Raw genomic sequence first — 16,663 nt, forward strand, 5'->3', positions numbered from 1 at the left:
CGCGACTAGCTATTTCTTTTGTTCACGCGTCCCTTTTTTTTTTGAAGAGAATGTTTTTTCTTCAATCAGTGATTCCTTAAACTGGGCCTTAAAATAGATGTTGTCGGCCCAACACTTCAGTCGACAAGAATCATCTTCTTCGTCGTATCCGTCAATCCTAAACATTGAATCGCCATTAACATAACGCATTACCTCAACACCGAAACCAAGTCATTACGCTTCACCATTAATTTCTTCAACCCATCTCTCCCACTACCATCTCTCCCACTACGTTATCTTTAATTTCCCCTTCCTTAATCTCTTTTCAACTTCTGAGGAATTGATACTATAAATAGTGAGGATGAACTTGCCAAATCTCATTGAGCCACCTAATTTATTCAGATCTTCTCCTTGCAAAAACATCCTACAACAACGGTGACCTCTCATCTCCTTCGGAAAGATTTGAAGTCTGCAATGGCTCCCACTGCTTCGTCTTCAACTCTATATCACATCGTCCCTCTTCTACAATACTAAAAGTTTGTATATATATAGATCCACAAAAAGTTGTTTCCATTTTATTGTCGTTCTTTCTTTTCGTACCATATTATCTCTCTCTAACTCAGCAGTTATAACTATGACGAATCCACAGGTTCTTTCCGGTGAGTTGAAGGCAAGCCGGCATCGTAAGACTGTTGTCACCCATGTTTTACGTTCCTGGGAAGCAAGGAATGTCAAGAAGGGGGGTGATCTTATGGGTGTGTACTTGGTTTTGCTTGATGAAAAGGTACGAAGGTACTTGACCTTACATTTTATTTTGTTTTTTTCTAAGTCTAGAAATAGATATAAGTTTTATCCGTCTTGCTACAGAGATAGCACATATACATGTAATAGCTCTGTTTTAAATATAGTTTAAACCATGAGTGCCCTGATAAATATACATGTTTTCTTATATATTAGGATCACATACTCAGGACACATATGCTGAGAAAGCCCATGAGAGACCACTGCCAGAATTCCTAGACGAGTTAATGGGAAGAACCTTCAGGTGACGCTATATGAGTTCAACTTCACAACAAAGCTCATCTTTGACCCTAAATTATTTGTCTAAAACACTATGTGATAAATGAGGCCTTGGTTACACCCTGACTATCTCACTATCCACCCTACAATAGATGATAGGGGAAGAAGAGATAAAGTAAATGTTGCGTTATTTAGTTATTGATGGTCACGTCCTCTTCTCATAAACAAAAACTCACAGTTCACCGATTCACATGTTTCAGGCTAGCTTGCCCGTCAAATTAGGAAGGAACATCGGCGTATAAGACAGCATTACCGAGTTGACCAAGGCCCATTTTCTCTTAAATAATCATTACACTTATTTCCTGAGAGAACACATTCTAAACACCACATAACCATTTACTTTTTTTTTGTTATTCAGATATGGGAATTCAGCCACATAACCAACACGAACAAGTCATCACTCAATCTGATAACGAAAGTAAGAAAACAGTATTCTCAACCTCTCTCCCCAACACAACGTCCTGCTGCATTTATACGCCTGTCCGGAGCACTCTAAATTCCACTTTGTTGTTATCTCAGGCTTACTACCAGCCTTCCAGGCTACACCTTTGGCTTCTACTGACAACATGAACACAAGCAACACCGCACTGTACACCTTCAGCTTCATGTCACGTGTTGCAGAAGCCTTACGCTGCGATCTAAGCTAATGTATACACAAGGTGATAAGAAATCATTAAAATCGATGTGTTTACAGAAAGCTTGAACCTGATGGAGCTAGCCAAACATCAAATACGCGGACAACCAGGCAGAAAAGTTCATTTATGAAGACATGCCTCATCCACAACAAACCTGGAGCTCAGTACATTGTAGGCATGGACGAGTACTTTCTGTATAAAAACATCGACAAGGCTCAGAGCAGGACTTAGAAAATTTAGGGGGTTCTATTAACAAAAACCAGACACTTTTCAAGAATATAATGAATAAAAATCTTTATTTCAAATCATAATTTTCAATTTTTCAAAGTATACAAATTATTTATATCTATTCTAGAACAATATGACATTCTCCTAATGTTTCTATTTTTATTTTACAAATAAATTATTTTAATTAATTATTTTATTTTATATTTTGATATTTTATACATCATTATATCAAAATACATGTATCTACATATAAAATAAATTATAAACTATAATAAATTAAAAGTTTAAACAAAAAAAGAAATTAAATTTTTTCTTTTATTTCTTTTTTCAATATTAATAATTATAGGGTAAAAAAAATTGCATTGGGCAAATCATAGTATTTAACCCCTGCGCTATATTTAACCAGACCTGCGCAACATATCTCTACGGTCTTCTCATGCTCTGCACTGGAAAGATTAACGAAGAGAACACTTATTTGGATAGACTTGGCTGGGAGGAGAACAAACAAAAATCAGATGTGCTTGATGGGAATACACACGTATTATACTCCGAATTAAAAGAAAACACAAAAACTATGTATCCAATACGAACAACCATAAAAAAACAATGCAAGAAGTGTTATTAATACATACAAATGAGGAGATCCTTGCTATCGTTTAGATTGGCTGGAGATAAGATATGAGGGTTACACATGCCATCTACCTCTTTTTCAGAGCGCTTACAAAGCTTTTCTGTATTAAAAGTGGTCAACATCGAGTAAACATAAAAAGTTTACCTTTAACAAGGTCAAATTACGGAGCTAGGCGCATACCCGAAAACACAAATTCACAAACCTGCAAATAAATCAAATCTCAGCAACATATAACAAACAACTTATCACTCCACCGCGAGCACAACATTTCAAACCTTATGACCGTTCAAGATGTAGCCAAAAATAAAGATATTACTCTCCCACAACCGTGTTAGCAAACGGCCGTACCTGCATATACTTCGTAACATATTGAAGTAATCAGACACAGACACAATATTTTTTTTTAAAGTCCACAAACACGCGCAGAAGACGCATAGTACCGTAAAGATAAAGTTTTGATTAATAATGGTGATATGAAGTTTTCTTTTCTCCAACCTCTGTCATACTTTTTTTTTTTTTTGCTTAAGAACCTTAGTCATACTTGCATCAGACGAACAAATTTAGCGAAATAAACTACACAAGCAGTATAAAAACACTTTAGATGAGAGCATTGCTAAGTCAAATTCAACAAGACAATAATGGCAACATAAAGCTCCAACATATCTTTTTTTTATATAGATAAATTCTGGTTTAACGGTTCATTATTATGTAGTGTTATTTTATTACAAGAAAACTATGAAAATTCATCAGGTATATATGATATTAAAAATATATACAGAATTTATGTAAAAATTAAACATTATACTACTATCATTTAATCTAAAATTATGTTTACCCATCTTGTATAATAGAATACCAATAAATTTTTCCTGACTAATAGAATACCAATAATCCATAGCATGTTATATAAATTGAAACAAACATTACCACAACATATCCAAGAAATCAAGACGTAATTGAACCACTATCAAATGAATCCAAAAAAAATATTATTTTCTTTCAACATATTTTCATTTTCATATTTTAACATATTTTCTTTAGTAAAACTATAAAATGAATTATAAATTCATGTAAAAATAAAACATACGAACCCGGCGCGTAGCGCCGGAATACCACTAGTATATAATAAACCGCAAAGCCAAAATACTAGATAAAGAGTTTATGTTATGATTATAATACGCTTCATTATACACTAGATGATAATCCGCGCGCATGTGCGAAGTAAGTTTTTATAATAATGTTTATTTATTAAATAGTTTTACAACACTACAAATTTTATCGATTATAAAATGATGAATACAAATGTTGGTCTCTGAAATATATTATCGTTGTTGAATAATTAACGTATTACATCTTATTTTAATTATTTTTAAGACTTCATATGCACAAAAGAAAATTAACTTTTGCGTCTGACACAAATCAATAAAACCAAATAGGCAATATCGATTGTATAATGACGAAAATGGATTAGGTTTTCTGCTCTCGATTTGTTTACTATTTACTTTCCATAAATGATTCCATTTTCTACCGCTATAAAATTGTGCTTTCGTTCCCGTATTTGTTTCATTGATATGAGTTAAGTTTATTTTTTAACTTCTTCTATGAATTCAGTGATTTACATAAGTGTCAATTTATAAAAATAGACATCTGTAAAAATTAGTTTCACTTCAGATACATATTTAAGAATCAAAATTTTGAAAAAAAACCACCGGCAAACTATATTAAAAGGTTAGTGTTCAAATCTAATATATCAAGTTGTTATAGAATATAAGTGCAGATTCGAAATATAAATGTCTGTCTAGTATGTATTCACCAGCTCGGTCTAAAAATCATCTAATTCAAGAACAACAAAACAAATTACTTATTTCACCAGTGTGGGTAATATCTGAAACCGAATGGGTAATATCCGAACCCGAATGGATATCCGAAGATAACCAAACATAAGTATATTTAACCCTATATTTCTAGTTTATTTCTCTCATTTTATTCAAAATATTTGTATTAATAATGTTTACTGCTCAAAATTAGATAATATACATATAATTATGGACAAAATCATTTGCTACTCACTTAAAATACATATCAAGCTCTTGTTTCTTGCATTAACAAAAGTTGCATCTAAAATTTCAAAACAACTACTAAATTAGTGTCTTTCTGAACTATTAATAGTTTACTCTTTTAAAAATTAGAAAACCGGTTAAGTTAAAATATATTTTAAATACAAAAAAACTTAAACAATGAATAATTTATTTATTTTTTCTTCAAAATTTAAATATCCGAACCCAACCCAAAATATCTGAACCCGAACATAAAATACTCGAACCCGACTCGAAATGTAGAAATACACGAATGGGTTTTATACCTTTATACTGAAATATCTGATACGAACCGAAACTTGTATCCAAACGTCCACCCTACGATATATGATCATTTGTATCTTGCTTGAACAAAAGAAAATTAAACCATTGATCACAAAATTTTCAATGTGGGATTTTTACCATTTTTAGTAATTTATAGTTGTTTTTTAAAATTTAAAATATAACATATAAGAAAAATATTATATTTTTTTATTATATGCTTAATGTGATTGTTGAATTTCTTTTAATAGTATAAAATTAAATAAAACAGAGAGAGGTTAGAAAAATTGTTATCAAATATGTATTATTCATAATCATTACTAGGTGATGACCCGCATCCTGCGCGGGGTGAATGGATTAAAAGAGATTATAATTTTTAATCTATAGCTACTGAAAAAGGTTAAAAGAAAAAGTGGCATATTATACATTAATTCAAAGAAAAACAATTTGGAATTAAAAGTTAAACTAGATTTTTCAGTCAAAAAAAGTTTACTGGAATATCCGGGTAACAATAATCTTATTATGGTCGAGAAACAGTAATTTTCCTATTATCAAAGTTGTATTGTTATATTTTATTAAAATTATACTGGTTCTGGAGTACATAAAGTTGTAAAAGAATAAAAATAAATTGAAGTAAATAATATTAGTTTGGAAAGAAAAATAGAAAAAAATAAATAATTTGAATATACAAATTTGTAAAAGAGGCCCATTATTGAACCTTGATACTGATTATGACTCAAAATACATATGAGCCTCTTTTAATTTATCTTTTATTTTTTAAAAATGTTTTTAATTTATTTTTTTTCTTTTACCATACAATCTGAAATTTAATAACAATCTCATGGAGAATAAAACTGATACTTGAACATTTGAAAGACAATAGTGAACTTAAAATAAATACTTGTTATCAGTAAAAGGCAACAATTTCATACTGAAATAAAATATAACTCCATATTAAAAAGAATATAATCATACTGAAATAAAATATAACTCCATGTTAAAAAAGAATATAAATAGTGTATATTTTAGTAACAAAATGAGTTTATACACAGACAAAATATCAAAAACATGCCAACACAAAACTTTGGATGAGAAAGACCACGAATGATCCAATGGAAGTTGGCTAGACAAATGTAGTTACAATCATTGATCGGTTCAATCTTGGAAACAACACATGATTTCAGATTGTATGGTAGTGTTGAAGCATAAACGATCTCCGTATAGGTACCAATACTCTTAGGTCATTAATGAAATAGTCAACAAAGGAATGATAATATATATCAATAAATGAAAGCTACCTATATGCCATAATTTAAGCTCTCGAAACGAAGACTATCCTATATTAATATACTAATTTCTATGCTTTTCCAAGTAAGGCAGTATCACAGAGAATGATAACATCTCTGAAGATTTTCTATAACCACGTTATATATAGGATTTCCTCTTTTGCAATTAAAAATATTCAGGAATAAAGTGAAGGGAACAGTTTACTAATCAAACGGGCAATTGACTTGCCTATAATCAAATTGATTGTTGCTATGATTGACTAATAGCATTTGTAGGAGTATATTACATTCAATGTATATTTAGCGTGATGATCAATTCAATATTTTAAAATTGCTTCTTGTATGAGTGGTCATAGTTACCCAAATTTGATTCATATATTTAATGTTACAATAATGACATATTTGAATCATGAATTATGGAAAAAACTAAACGGTAATGTATTTAATTGTGTTGCCTTTAATCGAATTCATTTACACTAAACTACCATAAAATGATCTCCAATAGTATATTGCATTGATAATTATGGAAATGATAAACATGGTTAACGTGCAAAGGAGGGGATATGAAACTACAATCCTGCTTTTTAAAATATAATATATTGGATCGTTTAAGTTGCCATAAAAAGAACCAATTCCAAGTGCTAAGATGCCATAAAAAGAACTTTAATATATTTTAAAACCCCATATGAAAAATAATGAAATCTAATTAACCGTATTATTACTAATGTGAATTATAAACACGACTACAATACATTTTTTAAGTAAGAGTTTGCTTGCAAGTTTTTCTTAATTTGCCGCTATGCGATTGTGATTGGTATCTTGCAATAATACGGAGAAGAGTTGCAATCATACGTACACAAGGGATTTCATTTCCCACTTATCATCATGGGACGGCATCAAGCACGATTAAAATATATATATGTAGTCATGCTATATGATGAATGATAATGAAATAAACAATCAAGAATCTCTGCGTATGGCAATGAAATCTTTCTGTATTTAAAGATGAAACCGTTTAAAAATGAACGCGTTGTAAGCATTAAACGCAAGGGTGTCAAGGTTAATTATGTTGTTAGTCAATATTCAATAAACTTATAGTATATACCCAAATTATAATCTAATGATCAATGTCAATTTTTGTAATTAGTCTAGAGAACAATGAGTTTTTGAATATATGATGTGAGAGAGCTTGTGGTGTTGACACGTAGGAAATGACACACTTGTAATAAACACATAAAGTAAATGTTAGTTCTCTACAATGCTCCTCAAATAATAAAAAAGGGATTTGTCATATATATGTTAACCATATTAGGTAATTCCGTAGCTTTTATTTAAGGAAAGAAAAAATATTTTTTTGTACACTACTAATTAATTTGATAGTTAGTTTAATAAAAAAACATATTATATGTTTATATGGACCAACTTATTTTTTTAACAATTCTAAGAATCATTCTCGTGATGACACATTGCTACGAAAATATGTTGTAATGCTCCATGATTAATATATAAGGGATTTATTTATTGATTACTAGTGCATTTATTTATACGTAAGTGATAAAAAAGTTTGAATAGAAAAAATAATAATAAAAGAGAAGAAGAATACCACCTTATTATTACTCAGACTTGAGGTGGTCTAGGTAACTAGATCGGAATGGAATAACCAATAAAATAAAGTTTTCTATAGAAAGACCTCACAGTCCTATAGCTAAAGAGTCTAAAATCTGATTTTGCGCTCGTGGAACATGAATAATCTTGAAGTCCGGATCTGCAGAATCTCTATCCACTCCAATTTTTTTGCAAAGTTTGGCCAATCATGAGGCACCCTAATCATGGCAATCAAATCCTTGCAGTCCGTTCCAAACTCTGACATGTCGAGTGCTGAAGCATACGCTCCATCGCCCATTGCAGTGCTTCCACTTCTAAATGCAAGGCACACTCTCGCCAAATACAATTTCGTGTTCCCATAAGTTGAACCTTCCCCAAGCTATCCATCCAAACCCATCCACATCCGCTGAACTATGATGTAGATGTCCATGACCTGTCTATCATGCATATATTACCCAGGCTTAAGACTTGAGGTTCCTCAATACTATGGTCTTGTGGAGTTGGTGGCACTATTTCGTTCATCAATAATATTTCCTTAATATTACTCGTGTTCATGTGTATCAAAGTGAATCAAATACATCTCTTTATATAGAGAGAAGATCCAAAAAATATAACTGTCAACATTAATGTTTATGGGATTCACTTCAAAGACAATACGTAAAGTATTGACTTTTGTAACACACCCTCTTGGATGCCAGTATCATTAGTGTTTTCTGCACTAAACGTTCAGTTGTCTCGTTAAAAAACATTTTTTGAAAAATCCAGTGGGAAAAATCATAACAAGACAAAAAAATACAATTGAGAAGTTCTCCTTCGAGTAGACGATCGTTACAGATTTTGTTGATGATGCATTTCAATACTATAAACATGTTTTCTGAATATCATAGTGGGCAGTGACTTCGTAAAAAGGTCGCATCATTGTCACATGATCAAACATATCTCACTTTATTTTTTTTATTCTTCTCGAGTTCTTGGGTATATAAAAAAAACTCCGTCCGGATATATTTAGTTATGTCGCTTTTGATATATCCTTTTTTGTTCGAACGAGACATGCTGCATTGTCTTCATATAAGACAGTCGGTTCTAGACTGACGCTGATTCTACTACTTGATTGAATGTGTTGACTTATTGATCGGAGCCAAACACACTCTCCACCTGTCTCATGGAGAGGAATAACTTCAGCATGGTTTGAGGAAGTAGCTACAAGTGTTTTTTTCTGAGAACATCATGATATAGTAGTTCCTCTAACTGTGAATACATACCCTGTTTGTGATCGATATTTATGGGGATCAGATAAATAACATGCATCTGCAGAGCCAACCATTTCTCCGTTTGAGTTGTTAAGATAAAATAATCTCAAATAAATTGTTCCTTGGAGGTAACAAAAGACATGTTTGATTTCATTCCAATGTCTTTGCGTGAGAGATGAGCTGAATCTTGCCAAAGATTAACAGCATATGATATATCTGGCCGATTACAGTTTGCAAGATAACTAAGCACTCCGATTGCACTTAAATATGGCACTTCAGGACCAAGTATCTCCTCATTTTTCTTGTGTGGTCGAAAAGGATCATTTCAACATTAGTGATATGACGACTATAGGAGTTCTTAGCGGGGTTGCTTTGCCATGCTGAATCGTTTCAACAGTCTTTTCGTATATGTAGACTGGTGTACAAATATACTTTTTTTTAAATGCTCAATATGCAAACCGAAACAATACTTTGTTTGTCCGAGATCTTTCATCTCAAATTCTCCTTTTAAATGTTCAGATGTCTTTTGTATTTCTCCTTTAGTCTCGATGATATGTAGATCATCAACATATACAACAATAATAACAAACTCAGAAGACGTTTTCTTGATGAAAACACAAGGGCATATAAGACTATTTACATATCCTTTTGTAGTTAAATGCTCACTGAGACGGTTATACCACATAGTCAAGTTTGTTTTAAGCTATATAACGATCTTTGCAATTTTATTGCACATAGCTCCTTAGGTTTAGAACTTAATGGCTCTGGCATTTTAAATCCTTCAGAGATTCTCATATAAATATCAGTGTACAAGGATCCGTATAAATATGTAGTAACAACGTACATTAGATGCATCTCTAGATTTTTATTAGCCGCTAGATTCATCGAAAATCTAAACATGATTTCATCCATAACAGGAGAATATGTTTCTTCATAATCTATCTCAGGTCTTTGAGAAAATCCTTGAGCTATAAGATGAGTCTTGTATCTCATAACTTTGTTTTTCTCATTTTGTTTCCGAACGAAAACCCATTTATACCCAACTGGTTTCACAACTTCAGGTGTGATTATAATAGGTCCAAATACCTCTCGTTTGTTAACCAAATCAAGTTGTACTTGTTTCATCTTTCCATTTTGCCCAGTCATGTCTCTTTTAACATTCAGAGATAGATTTTTGCTGTGGATCATCACTCTCTTCTTTATTTCCTTTGAAACAAAGTACGAGAAAACATCATCAACACCATTAACTTTGTTTGATTCCATATTTTTCTATTATGAATGTAATTAATAGATATATCATGATTTTCTTCAGGATCATGGTGTTCAATATTGTTATCACCCTCATGGTGCATTTCTTTTTTTCTGTCTCTTTCATTTTCTAGGATTTTTATCCTTAGAACAAGTAAGTCTACCACACTTCAAGCGTATTTTAGGCTCACGTGTATTATCTTCTGTTCCACGTTCATGTGGTATTTCTATACGAGCGGAAGCATTTGCAGCTGGTATATGTGATTTTTAACCGATTTGGTGTCTGCAAAAGCATCAGGTAGTTGATTTGCGATGCTTTGTAAATGCAAAATTCGACACTGTTTTGTAAGAAGATCAAGGTGTAGCAAATATTTCACACCATTTAAATTCTTCCCTACTTGTTTATTTTCTCCCTCTAGAACTGAGAATACTTTTTCATCAAAGTGGCAGTCAGCAAATCGTGCCGTAAATACGTCACCAGTTTGCGGTTCTAGGTATTGTATAATTAATGGAGAATCACAACCAACATATATCCCTAACCTTCTTTGAGGTCCTATCTTTGTACGTTGGGAAGGTGCAATCGACACATATACAGCACAACCAAAAATTATTAAATGAGAAATATTTGGTTCTCGTCCAAATGCTAACTGTATTAGGGAGTATTTTTCATATGCACTTGCTCTCACCCGAATCAGTGCTTCTGTATGCAAAATAGCATGTCTCCACATATAAGTTGAGAGCTTAGATTTCATGATCAATGGTCTTGCAATCAGTTGCATACATTTAATTAATGATTCAACCAAACTATTTTGTGTATGAACATGAGAAACAAGATGTTCAACATTATTCCATTTACCATACAATAATCATTGAATGCTTGGAAAGTGAATTCACCAGCGTTGTCTAGTCTAACTCTCTTTATTGGATAATCAGGAAACTGAGCTCTTGGTTTGATTATTTGAGATAAGAATCTCGCAGATCCCACATTTTGAGAGGACAATAAACAAATGTGTGGCCATCTTCATTACCATAAAATAATAGAATGGTCCAAAAGGTGGATTTATAGGTCCACAAATATTGCCTTGAATTCGTTCAAGGAACTTTGGTAACTCTTTATCTATTTTGGTTGGTGATGGTCTTATAATCAAATTTCCAACAGAATACGAAGTACATGTCAATTTATTCCTCTGATAAACTTCTTGGGGTTTCAGTGAATGACCATGTGACTTCTCGATGATTTTTTTGCATTGTTGTAGTGCCTGGATGACCAAGACGATCATGTCATAATGTAAAATCATGAAATTTTCCTAGTCACTATATGTGATTCAATATGTATGATGCGGACCAGAAGGGAGTTTTGGTAATTTTTCCAACACTTTTTCGTTTTTCCAATTTTTCAAGAGTAATATATATATGTATACCTCTTTCCATCCTCAGTTGCAGACTGAGTATCAAATCCTTGAAGATATATGTCTTAAAAACTCAACAAATTCCTTTTAGAATTTGGAGAAAATAGTGCATTAATTATCAAAAAAATTCTCATTAGGTAATGTGAAATTGACTTTACCAATCCCTTCAATCAAGTCTGCAGAACCCTATATTGTGTTAACAGTGATATTTGTCGATTTAACTAAGAAAAATATTTTCTTTGTTTCAGAATAGTGTGTGTTTTTCCACTATATGGTATACCAATATTTCTACCATTAATCTTGGTTGATGTTCTATTTGTAATGTCTATTTCTGAGAAAAGCAAAAGAAATTAACCGAAATAAGATAATATTATTCATAAAATATTATACATCATTAGCAAGCAACATACACACAATAATTATACATAAATCAGTGGAAGCACACAATAATTATACATTAATCTTCTACAGGCAACAATTATTTATGGTATAATTGTGGAATTTTAAGAGTCACATGATGGGTGCTTTAAGCTTCCGTGATAGTGGTCTCATTGAAATAATTCACAAAGTCAGACGCATTGAGGTTCGTTGTACCGTTAGGATGTTCCGCAAAGTTTACATATTTGCCTTTCCCTATGACGGACACTTTGAATAGAGCACAAAGATGTGCAGGGGTACGACATATGCGAGACCAATGTCCCTTAGTACCGCATCTGAAACAAGCATCTTCTGGCTTATGGGAGGTATGTCCTTGGTGTTCTTTTCCCTTAGGGGATTGTTCAGAGCGGATCCACTGAAATTACTTCCTATCTTGTGGATTGTATTTTCTTCCTCGTCCAGATTGTTTTTACGACCACAACCACGACCCCGAAATGCATTATATTCCTTCACTGGTTTCTTTGTATCCAATGTGTTTGCTTCAGGAAACGCTTTTGAAACAGTCGGACGAGTCATGTGATTCTTGATCAGAAGCTCGTTGTTATTTTCTCCTATGAGAAGCGCCACAATCAAATCTGAAAATATGGTATATCCCCACAACCTATATTTTTGTTGCAGGGTGATGTGGCTTTAGTGGAATGTGGTGTATGTCTTCTCAATTTAGTCACAATTCCTAATACAACAAAGTTATAATTCATCACTTTATCGAAATCTTGGAATCTCAGACTTTGCCATTCATCCCGAGCAAGTGGAAGTGTTATGTATTTCTGATGATTGAAACGATCTTTCAGAGACTTCCATAACTCTTTAGGATCTCTTATCTTGGCATAGTCATAAATGATACTTTCATCAAGGTGTCTTCTAAGGAAGATCACCGATGTAGCCTTTTCTTGAGGCGTTGAAGCATTATTCTCTTTAACGGTTTCAGATAAACCAAGAGATTCAAAATGAAGTTCGATATTGGTAACCCAAGAAATGTAGTTGGTACCGGTGATGTCTAGAGCGGTAAATTGAAGCTTCTCAATGTTTGCCATTGTATTTATAAAATTAAACAGCAAACAACTTAATTAGAAATATTATTCTATTAAAATATTCGAGGTGCGAGGATAAGTAGTGTGATTACAAGAAACACACATGCATTAAACATTAAAATGAAAATGAACAAATTCTCTTCGGGAGAAAATTCTCCAACGAGTAAACCATAGAAAGCAATGGATAAAAAGCCAATTACAAAAACGAGAAATGGATTAAACAAATTTTTTAGTGAATGTTTTGTAGAGTAAGATGTTGGAGAGATATGTAATGAAATTAATGAATTGTAAGTGTACTTACAGATTTTAAAACACTGTTAATTAGCCATTTCTAAAGTACATTTCTTGTTTCAAATATTATTTATAACCGTTGGAAGTACAAACATAAGATTCAAATTAATTTAAAAATATTAATAAGTGATCATAAATAGTTTCTCAATTTAAACAAAATATTAAATAAAGGTGAAAAATTCCTTTATATATTTATTTATATACAATGATAAAATTACCGTATTAAATTTGAAAGTAAATAAATCATATTGTTAAAATTAACTATGGTAAAAATAAAAAAATAATTTATCTAACAGGAAAATAAATATATAGGCGGTATATCAGCCATTATGGTGCATTATGTAACCATTATAAAATTAACAAATAAAGAATGGGATGGTAAACCCGAACTCCGATAACCGTAACAAATAAATGAAAGGGGCGGCAGTGTTGTACTCCGGTCACAACAATTTGAAGGAAAGTTTATTATGGTAGTGTAATCGTGCTGATAACGTATTATGGTTATAATATGTTTCATCTTGTGTTATGTATACATTTATTGATTATTAGTATATTCATTTATACGTAAGTGATAGAGAAGTTTGGATAGAAAAATGTAATAATAAAAAGGGAAGACGATGTATTTCTACACCAAAACTATCATATAGTAACAAAAGTACACAATCTTTTAACCTCGGCCTATTTTCACACCTTATAAATATCACAACCTATTTCCACACTGTTTCCACATTAACCAAAATTTGGCTTGGTTTTAATGGTTTATGACACTAACCGATAGTAAACCAATTTGTATTGGTTGATATTCGTACAATCCGACCCAAACGAAGATCCGACTAAGGATCGATTTAAACCCGACCCAAAACCCTTTTAAGATGATGATTCAATGTATGTTATTTTAAGATGTTTCAGTTGTTTTAAAAGGCAAGAATCAAGGTTGTCTAAAGCTTTTAAAATATCAATGAGTTTGATATTCCATGGATTTGATCCATTTTTATCCATGGTTTATAGGTGTTTTTATTAATAATTATTATATTATAGAGTCTATTTATTATATTTATAAGATCATGAATGATTTGGAGATAAGGGATGATTTTGGAGCATTTTGGAGATATTTGGAGCAAGCACCCAAGATGACCATCGAGCTCGACCATCGGTCGATATTGGAGAGAAATAATCGATCGATGTTCATATCTTGACATCGATCGACAGCGAAGCGCGTAGAGAGCTAGTTTGGTCACAACCGACTTGAAAGCCCAAGTCTTCACCAATTTACAAGATTGCCCCTGACGAGTTTTAACCTAATTATATAAGCTTTGCCACCATGTTAGAGGCAAAGTGTGCTTTTCTAGTTTTATTATTTCACAGCAAGGTTTTATAAGATTTTGATAGGTTGGAGAGAATATCGAAAGTTATAATTTTTGATTGGAACTCCATTAATATCTATTTACTATTCTAATGAAGTTTTCTTACCTAATTGCTGTTATGAATTGCTTAGCCATGTCTGAGTAGTTCCATTGTTAGATTTTAGGGTTTAAATAGGTTAGTAGGGATTAGCCCCAACTATAGATTGCTGAGTTGTGGTAATTGTCATTAGGATTGTTCATTAATGCATGTTTCTAGATTAGCTACCTAGAACCTGCCCTAGGATTGATAGATAAAAGCGAGAGCTTCATTCTCATCCTGAAAACATTCTAACTGAGCTAAGTTTCTTGCTATAAGTAAGGCGAGAGATGATCTAGTGAGCTTAGTAAGCATTCATTCAACCCGCGCATAAAGCTTTACTAGAAGCGCGTCGATCGATATCATTATTGAATAATCGATCGACGGAGTGAAAGGTGTATCGATCGATATCCCTATAGGATCATCGATCGACACTTTCTATTGATCGACATACGATAGTTGAGATCATTAGATCTAGTTAATAGACAAGTCCAAATATTGCGAACGCTGATGGACATGTTGATTAAGTAGTTGAGTTTTACATTATCATGCATGCAACTCATTAGACATCTGTAGGATTAATCCCAAGTTTCCTGAATAAAAACCCTAAGTCTAACTATTTCCTTTTTGAGCACCAAAACCTTAATCAATCTATTGAACAAATATTTGTTCAATATAAAACTGCAATTTACATTTAAATCTCTAAAACCATCTAGCTTAACAAATCATATTAGATTTCTTAGGTTCTCTAGCTCCCTGTGAATTCGATCCCTAAGTACTACAACTCGACCTCTTATTTGAGAGAGTATAAATCACTCCTTAGGGTAATTTGAGTGGTATCAAATTTGGCGCCATTGCCGGAGAGCTTTGATCGCCTAATCGATCTAATTTTTGTTAAGTATCTGACACAAAAAAAAATTTCTTGGATTTTCAGGTACATGCCCAGCAGTACTAGAAGCAACAAGGAATCCCAACTACTATTCTCACCAGATCCTGCAAGTTTGGAGCGTTCAATCCTCAAAGAAGCGGGCTCCTCATCGATCGACAACAACACCTGTTCGTCGCTCGATTTCGTTCAACCATCGTCGACCCAGACACTAGTCCCGTCGACCTATACTCGCTCACCACCGTCGACCGAAGACACTCATCTTCCATCGACCGACATCGTCCATCCGACATCGATCGATACTCCTTCCCAGAAATTGATCGATACCGAGCCGTGAGACATGGTTGCGACTTTGATACTGGTACGAGATGATAATGGTGACCTGCATGACCAGGATGGTCATCTGCGTAATGCAGTAGGTCAGAGGATAAATGCTCATGGGGCTGCAATCCCTGAGTCTGTTGCTAATGCTACATGTACTACTTTACCTGTAGATGAGGCTGCGCGACCCAAGACATTGGCTGACTACAACCGTCCAGATCAGTTCTACACCAACATATCAGCCATCCATCCTCCCACTATTCAGAGGGATTTTGAGTTGAAGGCGCAGTACTACACACTCGTGGGACAGATACCCTACCATGGATTGTCTCATGAGCATCCTATGGACCATCTGGAGAGGTTCGAGGATATGATATCTGCTATTAAAGTCAAAGGATTCCCTGAGGATTATCTCCTATGCAAGCTCTTCAAGTTCTCTCTTGCTGGAGAAGCTTCGCATTGGCTTAAGCAACTACCATCAGGATCTCTCACATCTTGGAGCGACATCAAGAATGCATTCTTATGCAATTTCTTTGATGAAGCACGTG

At 33.0% G+C, this 16,663-nt stretch overlaps 1 long non-coding RNA gene across 1 annotated transcript; it reads left to right on the forward strand.

Annotated features, from left to right (window-relative positions):
• Positions 1-591: 591 nt before the first annotated feature.
• LOC125575430 lies at positions 592-2,619 on the forward strand. Its single transcript, XR_007323848.1, has 2 exons — positions 592-763; positions 937-2,619. It is a non-coding gene; the product is annotated as an uncharacterized LOC125575430 (long non-coding RNA).
• Positions 2,620-16,663: the final 14,044 nt, after the last annotated feature.

This window comes from Brassica napus, chromosome C5 (assembly GCF_020379485.1).
Source record: "Brassica napus cultivar Da-Ae chromosome C5, Da-Ae, whole genome shotgun sequence".
NCBI classification, from domain to species: domain Eukaryota; kingdom Viridiplantae; phylum Streptophyta; class Magnoliopsida; order Brassicales; family Brassicaceae; genus Brassica; species Brassica napus.